Source organism: Protopterus annectens, chromosome 4.part0 (genome assembly GCF_019279795.1).
Source record: "Protopterus annectens isolate FY-2018-M chromosome 4.part0, PAN1.0, whole genome shotgun sequence".
Taxonomy (NCBI): domain Eukaryota; kingdom Metazoa; phylum Chordata; order Ceratodontiformes; family Protopteridae; genus Protopterus; species Protopterus annectens.
This window is the reverse complement of record NC_056733.1, coordinates 698,650,709-698,663,175: the sequence shown is the minus strand read 5'-3', so window position 1 is coordinate 698,663,175 and position 12,467 is coordinate 698,650,709. Positions and strand designations below refer to the sequence as shown.

General features: G+C 40.3%; 1 protein-coding gene across 1 annotated transcript in view; it reads right to left on the bottom strand.

Moving 5' to 3' along the window:
- Positions 1-12,147, bottom strand: part of PXMP2 (peroxisomal membrane protein 2) — a 439,334-nt gene extending 427,187 nt beyond the window's left edge. Inside the window, exon 1 of the mRNA XM_044068667.1 lies at positions 12,051-12,147. The gene's annotated coding sequence lies outside the window, so the exon portion shown is untranslated. The remainder of the gene's footprint in view (positions 1-12,050) is intronic.
- Between the last annotated feature and the right edge of the window lie 320 nt (positions 12,148-12,467).

Genomic DNA, 12,467 nt, shown 5'->3' with positions numbered 1-12,467 from the left:
TGACACTAATATCTAAAAGGATAGGACACACATTCATAAAGGTATATGAGGTAGCTTACAGTACATATACAATTTCATTCGTCTCAGTTCCTAGTTGTAAGAGTAAAATTAAGACAGTTATTACTTTCTAAGGAGAGAAAAAGTCATTAATTAGCGGAGGAGGCAGTAAAAGAGATAAAGAGATGGGGCAATAGCTAAAGCAGAGAATTAGTCAGGGTAGCAGCAAGGACATAACCATTTTGCTTTAAGATGTTTCTTGAGATTTTGTTTAAAGAGTGGTAAGGAGGATAGTAAAGTCAGATCTGTTGGTAACAGGTTCCAATATTTTCCAGCGGTATTAGAAAACAAGGAGTCACCTGCCACGTTATTGGACTTGCTTATGGTAGCCAGTAGTTTGGTGGAACAGCGTAAGGAATTGAGGTTTGTATAGGGGGTAATAAGGTTAGAAAGGATAGGTGTGTTGTTAGGTTAGTAGAAAATCCTATGGACAATGGTAAGTTGGGAAAGTATCAAGATGTTTTTTAATTCGAGCCAGTCTAGCTGCTGTAGGTTCAGACAGTGGTGTGTTCTAAATGGGTTCCCAGTGGCAAATCTGGCAATATTGTTATAGGAGTTGGCTAGTTTATTTATTTATTTATTTACAGTTTGATAACCGGGGAGGTCCACTGGGCTCAAGGAGCCCGTTTTCAGTGGAGGCCCGGGGAGAAAAGCTCCATATTACATACAAGAAAATGAAACTTATGATTATTTAAAACAAATGTAGAATTATATACCGAGTTATAGCAAGATACAATTGAAAAAAATGAATACTGTTCATGACATATATGTAGTTGATTAGAGAGTCATTTGCACAGCATACAGTTGAACTGAGGCAGCAGAGTAAGCTGACAAAATATTAAATACTATGATATTGTAAGTCTTCTGTTAATATTTGCAAAGACTGAATATTTGAAAGATAGAAGTCTAGGTTTAGTAGTATGTGGAAGAAATAAAGGAGGAAAGTGCGATGTGTACTATGTATAAATTCAGGATTCTGGTGAGAGAAGAGAGGGGACGCTGAGTAGTAGAGAAGGAGGTGGTTGTTTAGTAGAAAAATAATCTGGTGTAAGTAGAGAGAGGCAGTTGTTTAGTAGCAAGTGGAGTACACACGTCAGGGATGATTAATGTAGCTAGTTAGCAGTATCTCTTAGCATGAACCTTATATGTAGGTAGAAAGAAAAGAGAAAACTTCCAGATAGGGAGAGAGAGTAGAGTCACAAAGCTATGTACAGCATTTACAGTATATACATTCAAGGTTTTGATGTTATTGCTTTTCTTTAGGTTAGTATAAAGGGGGGGAAGAACAGAGTAGAGTTGAGATTAGATGAGAGTGGGCAATTGTAGTTCTGGCTGTTGGTGTTAAGAAGGGTTTTATTCTGTATAGGGAGCCCAATTTTCTATTTACGGTTTTAATAGTGTTATTTATGTGGTTATCAAAGGTAAGGTTACCGTCAATTATGATTTCTAGCAGTTTGGTAGTAAGAGTCGGGGGTTATAAGTCTGCCATTATTCAATTTCATAGAGAGAGATTTATAGGGGGGACTTACTGTTAGGTGTGAAGAGTAGGAGTTTGTTTTTTTTTAGTGTTCAAAGGGAGACATCGTTTTAAGAACCACGCCTCTACTGTGTTAAATACTGTCTGGGTTAGAGATAGTAGTTTGGATGTGGAGTTGGCCGAGCATATAAGTATGGAATCAACTGCATATTGTATGCAGGTAGCTTGAGGGATTGCTAAGTGTAGGTCGTTGATGAATAAAGAGAATAAAAGTGGACCTAGAATGGAGCCCTGTGGGACTCCTAGGGAGACTGGCAGGAGGGCAGATAGATTATTTTCCCAGAGGACTGCTTGTTGCCTGTTGGTAAGGTAGGATGTGAACCAGAGAACAGCCTTGGAGTCTAGAGAAAGTGATTCAAGAGTTTTTAAGAGTAGGGGGTGGTTGACCATATCAAAAGCTTTTGACAGATCAAGAAAGAGGGCTTATGAGAGGATTTTGTTATTACGTTTTTTATTGATGGAGTCGGTGAAAGATAGGAGAGCTGTGGTGGTACTATGGAATGGCCTGAAGCCATGCTGACAGTTTGCTAGTATATTATGTAGGGTTAAGTGGTTAATTAGTTGATGGTGAATGCATTTCTCCATAACTTTTGCTAAGGGAGATAAGACAGCAATAGGCCTATAATTGGAACAATCATTGGAGTTACCACCTTTGTGTACGGGGATAATGTGGGAGAGTTTCCAGATTTCAGGAATGGTTCCTTCTTTTATGGTTCTGTTTATAAGTATGGATACTGAATACGCAACAGCTTTAGCTGCTTTTTGCAGACATTCAGATGGTACTTGATCGGCAGAGGGTGTACATGGCTTAAGTTTATGGATAAGTTTTTGGATGCACGAGGTAGCAATGGGTTGTATTTGGAATGTAGGGAGAGTATTAGGTAAAGAGGTAGGGATATCAAGAGTTGTTTGTAGAAAGTTGACAGGCTAAAGATTTTATGGTGTCAGTGAAGAAGGTATTGAAGACAATGGCAGTTTGATGGGAGGAATTGTTATCAGACCCTAGAGGGTGCGGTGTACTAGAGTGCCCTGGGTGTAGGAGTCTATTTAAGCTACACCAGAACTTTTGTGGATTGTTATGGTGTGATTGCTGTAGTTTAGAATAGTAGTTTTTTTTTATCAGTGAGTATTGCTTTTTTGTAATATTTCTTAACTGTCTAAATGTTTGATGGTCAGAGATGTTTTTGGATGCTCTCTACTTGGCCCAAGATTTGTTCCTAAGCAGCATCTGTTGTTTAGTATCTTTTGAGAGCCAGGGGGCTGGTTTGGACTTAGTTCTGATTGACCGTTTAGGTGCATAGTTATCAAGGATAGATAAGAATTTAGAGTTAAAATATTTGACAGCCTCCTCAAGAGGGAGAGTCTTTAGTGGGTTCCAGTTACAAGCATTAAGTTCATTTTGGAAAGCCACAGGGTTAAAGTGTTTGTTGACTAGTTAAAGAATTATTTTATATAGGGGAACTCTTTATGGCTAGAGGTTATCCTAGGGATTTGGTTATGTCCACTGCAAATGATATTTTACATGGCTGGGGTACGAGATATTTACCCCTTTTGGTTAATAGGGAAGGTGGTGGCAATACACAGTTGACTGATAATGGATCAAGTCAGGCCCTGGCAGTGGGAACCCAGGGTGACAACAATCTTCAGTTAGGCCAACACCGTAAATCTTATTTTGTAACCAATTACCACAGGGGCAGCCAAGAAGTAAACAAGATTGTTTAGAGATATTGAGATATATTTTCCAGTATGCCCAATAGTTTGGAAGTTTTCTCAGGAAAATTAAAATTTGGACTGAGAAGGGGTCCCAACTTGAAAAATTATTTTGAAAGGAATTACAGTAGGAACAGGAGTGGTAACAGGTTTGGCACATTTAAGTCTGGTATGTGCCTTCAGTGCCCCTATATAGCCGATACTGCTGAATTAAACCATTGGAGTACTTTTGGAACCTCAAAAGCTACAGAGTATTATACATGTTATACCAGAGGGATGGTATATTTGGCTTTCTGTACAGCCTGTTTTGCATACTATGTAGGAAAAACAGAAAGAAAATTTAAAGAATTTATGAACGTAGCTACGACATTAGTAAAGGGAAGGAGACTAATGCTCTATACAAGCATTCCCTAGCATGTTCTGAATTCTGTTTTAAGTTTTGAAACAGGTAATTGGGAAAATAACAGAGTATAGTGAGCTTATGTGGCAGTTGAGATTGGAGGTGTGCTCCCCCCCTGGTTTAAATGAGCATTACTCCATAGTACCTGTCCCCAAGAGAAGAGTCTTGTAATAAAGGGATGATTTCAGATACCAATACTGTTACTTAGTTGTACTTGTATATTAAGTTATGTTATACTATGTAGTAGAATGTATACATTTTTTTATATTTTATATACATTTTATACTTCCACACAAGGTTTTTGGGCGGGCACGTTGGAAGTATTTAATTGGAATTATTTTAGTTAATTGAATCAGTTTGGGAACCAATGGGTGTATTGTACTGTTTAACTGTTGGTATTATATTAATGGCAGTTATTTGTTTTACAAGCATTCTGATGAAGTTCCTTGTGCAGAATGAAAGCGCTTAATGTAGATTGCTTTTTGTATATTAAAGGCTTCTTACTAAGATCAGAGTGACTTCCTTGCCTTCACTGGGACCAGTGTACCGGACTGGGTGTTTTGTGTGGATTATTAGTAATTTGTGGTTGTTTCACCCAGTTTCTTTCCATCTTGAGTTTGGTACTAAATACAAATCAGGTATTCAGGAAGAAAATAAAAGTTCTACACTGTGTCTATATAATATACTGTTAGAAAGGTATAGTTTTCTTACACTTCTGTTTACTATTTCTTCTGTACTGGAAGTATTCAAAAGGCTTCCAGTATGATTTGTCAAGTTACAACTCTGTGAGGTGCCAACTTGCTCAGCACAACTACTCATGAATTCAACCCAATGGGAAAAAATTAAATTCATGTATTTTTTGCAAGTGCTCAACTTCCATCGGGAGGCAGGTAGGCCCCCTAAAGTTATGTATCAAAACAAAGGAATCACTTCCAATGGATGCACAAAAACTGCACCAGTAGTGATTTCCTATGGAAAGCATGGGCCAGGAAGTTCAACTTTACCGACATCAACTTAAACAGACAGAAATTCATCCAGTCTGCTCTCAATTAACAGTAAGGAAAATTATAAAGAGTTGCTATGCACGTAGTTGAAGACTTGGAATGTCTTTTATGCACAACTGTTGACATTCCTATGGTTAAAAGTGCATGACAAGAAACTTGTACAGCTACTGAACAGATCAGAAAACATTTTGTGTTAAATAAAAATAAATGCAAAACAGGAGTGATAAATATGAAATACAGGGGCCATATTCTAACATAAGATGGATTGAAGCCTAAAACTGAAAAGGACAGAACAATCATGTAAATGCCAAGCAAAGGAATGGCATACATGGAGTATATTGTTTTAAACATTACACAGCAAGCTATAAAAAGCTAGATGTTATGTGGGAAACATTTACTGTAGAAATTTGACTCTGATTAAAGACCTCATGGAGTCTTTTCACATCTATACTACCTCTGTGTGTTGCTTACCTGTCATTCAAACATCACAATCTGCTGGTCCATCCTCATATCACCTGTTCAGTTAGTACTCCAGCCAACAGCCTGCCAGTCCTCCTGGCACTCCATCTGGTATGGACTGTGTACCAGGTGCAGTTGGCCCCCCACCATTCTGCTCCAAATGCCAGCTGAAATTCTATTTAGCACAGCACTGCTGGGTCTATGAGGCAAGTAGATATGTCTACTCATGGTATTATGCTGGTCTACCCTTGGCACCCACCTACAGTCCACCAGATCATCTAATACTCAGCTGGGGCGTCAGTTGTTTCACCTGGCACTTGGATGATACATCCAGCATTCCAGCTGGCACTATGCTGGCCTATCCAGCACTGTAAATGGCATGGGTTTTGCCAAGTGCCAGCTGACAGTCCCTACATTTTCACACAGAACTTCACCTGGAACATGATCCAGCAGGGATTGCATGTCAGATACAAGTTGTCACTTTCCCAGTACAGCACTGATGTGTCTCTGAGAGCGAGGTCTATGTCTATTCAAGGCATGCCACTGGTTCTTCAGTCACTTTACCTGGTACCCTGATGGTCTACCTGGCACTTGACCCAGCAAAGCAGCACTGTTGAGTCTATGAGACATCTATATCCCAGCAAGGAACTATAGTGGCCCACCTGTTATAGATTGTGTGCCAAGTGGCAGCTGGCACTCTAATGCAGCAGGGGGGAGGGCATCTGGCATTCCATCTAATACAGCACTGCTGGAACAATAAGACAGAAAACGCAGAACAAGTCTTGAATATATCTTTACTAAGTTGTCTTTATATCAAAAGAAAACATTCTACACATTTATTTGTTTGTATTTATTTTGTTTGTCAACCAGGTTGACAGGCTAGTACAAGACCCTTTTCAACCACTACATGGGCCGACTGCTCAGCACAACAGTTATAAGATTACAAGAAATACACAAACTGAATGGCAAATATACAAAATATTTACCGTACTACAGAGGCACTGAGGCACAGTCACACTAGATTAGAGTAAAAATAGCTACAAAATAAATACAGCTTCAAAGTACAAATAATCTGTGTAAATGCAGTAAGAAAGATATATACATTCTGGAAGCATCAATGTACTGCATATCAACAGCAAACACTGGTGTCATGATGTAGGCACACCTTTCCTATATTTGTAGTGATTAGTTTCATGTCATATTTCACCAAAGCAAAGATTTTGTGGTCATAAATCTGGAATCACCAAAACTCTTTATCCTGAAGGGGAAAGTTTTCTGATGTCAGATTCAGCACCAAGACGCAGAGAAATCTTTAAGAGTAGAATGGTAGTCGTAGGCACATTATGTACCAGAGTGCTCCATTGTAATTTCTAGAAAGTTCTATTAAAAATTATCAATGGAGGATTGCACATGGCTTTTTTTATATGTAGGTACAAAATAAAAAGCTTTACAGGTACTTCATTATTATAGCATGACATGCTTCTCAGGGTGAGGTATACAGCTAATACCCAGAATATATACATATATGTATACAAACACACACACATATATATGTGTATGTGTGCGTGTGAGACATTTTATATATATATATATATATATATATATATATATATATATATATATATATATACATACATACATATACATACACACACACGTAGGTGCCCTCAAATTAAAATTAAACAACTCACACATCTCAACAGATAAAGCAGCATTTTTATGACTGTAAATCTGGTATCACCAAAACTCCAAGTGCAGATGGGGACAATTCACTGGCTTCATATTCAGCACTACACTACAATAAAATCCCTAAGGACAGAACAGTGTCTTAGATGTTGGTTGCTTCACAGTATCAACTTATAATTTCTTAAAAGCTTATTTATTTTTATTTACTCATCTTTTTGTTGACCAGGTTAGTCAAACTGGGCTAGTGGCCTCTTTTCAGGGCAGAACCAGGATGGTATTTATACTAACAGGGGAAATTGGTCAGGACATCTAATCTGAAGGACAGCACACTCAGGAGTACAGCACCCCTCTTATGCTGCCCTGCAGTGTCAGCAATCCATATGCCTAGTGTACGAAAAGAACGCACAGCCTTCTACATCAATGGCAAGTGTGCTACCTATTGCACCACTGACATTTTGTTAAGATATCTTAAAAGAAACTGGCATATGACCTTTTTATACATACATACCAAGTGTATGGTTTCACAAGCCTTTCACTGTCACAAACTGGCATGCTACATTATACTGAGTTTCTGTGATGGCATTATACTGAGTTTCTGTGATGGGAGGGGAGGGTATATGGCTTTTATTCTGGGCAGGCAAGCAGCATGTGTCTAGAATACACCTTTACTAAGTTGTCCGTAGAGCAGAAATAAAAGATGTAAATGCATTTTCCTGAACAGGGAAGTTATCAGTTGATTTTTTATTCCACCCCCCCCACTTAGTGCAATAAAAATGCAGTGAAGTAAATTAACTCAGCTCAACTCACTTTTCTTTATAATGATTTAAAAACTGCCTTACACAAGAGATGAAATTCAAACAAGCAAATATAAAACAAAAATTAGGACAGCTAATACCCAGGAGTCACTAGCTAAGTACATTTTGTCACTGAGGGTCATAACTTATTATTATTATAAGAAATCTGCAATAGCAGTGTAGGATTATGTCTGCAAATCCTAAGTACAATCACTAGTCTTACAATGTCATGTGGCTGTTCTGTTTTTTTTTAATAATTCACTTCACAACAAACCTGTATAACTCAACATTTTTTCAAGCTGATAAACTCAGTAGTACACATAAATAAATCATTAGTGCGTTTTGTATGAAATTAGAACTAAAATATTTTCTATCAAAAAGTGGTATTTCCTGGATTTTAAAATGCTACAGTAAAATACGTGCATTTTACTTGTTTATGGGAAACGTGAATATACTGAAATGCAGATGATGTCTGCTTTCCCAAATTACTATTACATCATGGATTTTGCAGTATAAAGCTAAGTACCTAGAAGACTTGTCCTTGAAATTGGCAAAATTTTCTTGAAGATGTAGATAGGTACAATTTGTATGTAGTATTAAATTAAGGCAAACTGGTCTTTTGAAGCTGGCAAACTGCAACATTTACAAAACACTCAGAAGAAAAAATGCAGCTTTCAGTTCTCTTCAAAGCAGCAAACATAAAAGCTACCATAGCCACAAATATACAGTTTTGTCGTGACTGCAGTACTGCAGGAATGAGTATTGTAACTGTAAAACTGTGATATGTTATTCTTTCCATTACAGAACAAAAAATGTATACAATGATTCTTTTCACTAGAATTCCACAGATGTTCCTTTGTCTTTCAGAACAAGAAGACAATCTATGGGTGTTTTACAGGTGTCTATGGAGATAAAATTCTCTGAAATGTTTATAAGAAAATATCAAATCATTTTGGAGCTACAGTTATTTATATACAGGGAGCAAAAAGTCAAAAATACTGGTTTGAGGACAGTCCTCAGGAATATGGTAATTAGTAAAGGAACTAAGCAGAGATATTTATAGTACATGACTCTGCTGTGTCCTGTTATGTCTACCACTATTTACTGCATAAATTCTGATAGCTAATTTTCTGTGTTTAGGAATGATTATGCCTCCACAGTACTTAGCTACAAAAAGACACTGCCAAAATGGAATTAAGGATCATCTAGAATTTATGGCACTGCTAAAAGCCCATAGCTATCTGTATCAGACACCCATCACTACTATGTCAGGTAGAGTGCTGGTTGGCATCAACCAGTGCCATGTGTAATACCAGCACTGGTTGCTTCAGGGCTTCATATCAGAACCAGTCTTACTTATTAATTCTGTGTCACACCTTATATGGTAAACCAAGATCAATGTATCAGTTTACAACAAAAAACTGTAGTTGTCATACAAGGATGGCCCACTCTCCAAACTGACAAGGCACAATCTACATGGGGTGCACAAATACAAGAAACATAGGATTTAATGTAAAAAAATTAGATCATACTCCTTCAAGGGGAAATCCATGGAAAAATGCATAATAGCAGTGTAATTATTGAAAGGAGAAAGAGAGAGAAAGAAAATGATCTTATGATTAGTACCCCATAAGTGGAGCAGTGCAGTCCAATGCAACATGGCTGTGGCCAGTGTCAATAACGTGCCAGCATGCAAAGCTTGAGGAATGAACTCTAGAGCTGCTGAAGTAATCTTTCCATTGTATGGAACACAGGTGAGGCTGCATCTGGATTACTGTGTCCAGTTTTAGAGGTGTACAGAGAGAGAGGTAGAAAGGTTAAGGATCTAGATTGCTCACTATACAGATATATCAAATGCTGGCGGGGAAAGGGCAGGAAAAAGACTTAGAGAACCCGGCATGTAAGAAAGGATGGTTAGAAAAAAATGAGATGGAAGAGTACAAGTCAGTAGGAAGTGGGCACTTAAAAAAAAACTCTGGGATATTTTATTTCACAGAGAGAGTGGTGAGGCCTTGGAATTTTATTCTAGAGTTGAAGCATATGAGTCATTTGGAAGGGAATAATTAAAAGCAAATTGTAAGAAAAGGTATTTAAACAGAGGGTGTCTGGATCCCTTAAATACAATTCTAGAAGCCTTGGTAAAGTGTATTGTAGTAGAGAGTCAAGGTGACCAACTGTCCCAGTTTTTTCAGGACAGTCCCAGTTTGGAAGTCTCTGTCCTGGAATCCCAAACATTGTCTTTGGGACACAGAAATGTCCCAGTTTAGACCGCTCAGTCTGAATGGTGACTTGGCTTCCCAGGGTGGCCAGACTCCCAGCTTTCCCATCCTAAGCAGCTCTGGGGACTTTGTGATTTTTCGGGGATGCCATTGGGTATGGGGTAAGGTCGGATGCCTTCAACCTGGCAGGAGCCATCCAGGCCCTGCCGCCATCAGTCAGTCACTCTCTCAAGGACTTCCATCATGGGGGGGTTCTGCTTGGCCCCACTCACTCAGGCATGAGCTCTTCAGGCCCTACACCCCATCTGCCTGGTGCTCCCGTACTGACATCTGTCAGGGCCAAACCCTACAGTCCTCCCCTTTGACCTGGCCAAGAGACCTTCCCTGACTGTGGCCCCATGTCAGGGGATTCCGCCTCCTGCAGACTGCCAAATTGTGCTGGATCACTCATGCCCTCGGATCCTCTCAGCGGAGCTTCCTTCCAATCCCGTCCACTCCTCTGGAACTTCCCTCGGCTGCTGAGGGTCAGATTCACTGTCATGATGGGGCTCTGGGGACTTTGAGATTTTTCAAGGATTCTGTCGTTTATAGGGTGAAGATGGATGCTTTTGCCCCAGCGGGAGCTCTCCAGGCTCCTCTGCCATCCACCCTGGTGCTTCCTCAAGGACTTCCATCATGGGGAGCTCTGCCCGACCCCACTCACCCAGGCAGGAGGTCTCCAGGCCCCACCACTGTCTGGCAGTTGCTCCCTTAAGGACTTCCATCATGTTGGGCTGTGCCTTATCCCACTCACACAGGCAGGAGCTCTCCAGGCCCTGCTGCTGTCCGCCCTAGCGCTCCCTTAAGGACCTCTGTTGTGGGGAGCTATGCCTGACCCCCCTCACCCAGGCAGGAGCTGGCCCCTCCCTGCCACTATCTGCCTCTCTCCCCCTTCCAGACTTCTGTCCCAGACAGGCCATGGTCTGTACCCCTTCACCCAGGTGAGAGCTGTCCTGTACCAGTCACTTTCCACATCTCTCTCCCTTCCAGACTTCCATCAGGACTGACCCCCTCTGGGGTTCCACTTCTACCCAGGAGAGAGAGCTCTCTTCCAGGGCTACATATCTCCTAACTGCTGCCAAATCATGCACTGTCATGCATGCTCTTGGAGCCTCTCAGGGGATCTTCCCAGCCTCATGGAACTCTGTTGGGCTATGAAGCCTCATCCAGACTTCCATGACACTGGTTCTCCACTTTGCCTTCCACCTAGGGCTTTCAAACTCACAGGGGAGATGACACTGGGTCCCTCCATTTCTGTACTTTTTGCGACACACCTCAGTCTCTCACCCCCACGGTGCCAGGTACCGACGAATGTGCATCGCTTCAAGCCTCCTGGCATGTGGCCTCTTGCCTCCTGGGTGGTGCTGTTCACAGAATGACATCTTCTCAGTGCCAGTGCCTGGTGAAGGACAGGATGTAAACCTGCCTGCCCCAGTGCGAGATGACATGGCTGCCCTATCTCCACTCCCATTGGGGCTGGGAGAATGGGATTGCAGGCCTGGCTTCCTGGGGCGGCTCTCAAGTGTCCCAGTTTAGGTCCTGTAACACAATGGTCACCTTGAGAAGAGTGACCTTTTATTTTGACATCAAAGTGACATCTAATTCTTTGGTATGGTCGTAGGTATGGTTTGTACTGCAAAATTAAACGTTTCGTTTAAGACAGATGTCCCACGTTGGAATCTGAAAAGGTTAGTGCACACGATACTTTACCACAAAACATTAAAAAAGACAAAAATACTGCCAAAGAATGCTTCTGACGATGACTCGTACCATTATTCAATCTTTCCTTTTCAGTTGCTGTTACTTTGACAAAATCGGTAAAGTAGTACATTCTACAACTACTAACTTCTTGTTCTTTTCCAAAAGTGTTAACATAACACTAAGTACTGTAAAACAACACAGGACGAGCATGGTACGTGCATCCAGAATTTAACTCCAGTTAAAATAAAGTTCTGATTAGAGCAACAACTCCCCTTCCCAGCTCTTGGGAAACAGGCTGACAGACAGCCAGTAAATACGCACATCAACGTGCACGATATGCAAGTCCCTGAACTCACTACTACATTATTTCAAATATGAGAAGCAAAAATGTCGTCTATATGCAGTCCTACTATCGTTTTAAAAGTTTAATGTGACATAACTTACTATGATTATCCACTGGAAGTAAATTCCCACGCCTTATGAAACTCCACCCCTACTAGGAAGAGTGGAAAGGGCCCAAAGACCACTCTTCCTATCGGGTGGACCGCCTCCCTCAGAGAATACAATTTTTATGTAGCTGTCACAGCAGCAGCCCCAGTGGCTGTTAAACTCCAGTGGATCCATCAGAAATTATATATCCTTGGAAAAAAGTTGCTATAATTAATGTGATTCATCCAACATCAATAAACAATAAGGCAACACAACAGGATGAGATTTTTTGTTTCTTTAATTTACAAAATACCTCTCGACTACCTAAAATTCTGCAGACACGCTAGATTTACGTCTCATATTTTGGTTTGACCCTTGTGAAATTTGTGTTTTTTCTTGCAAATCGTTAACAATTGCAGTCAATAAATAATG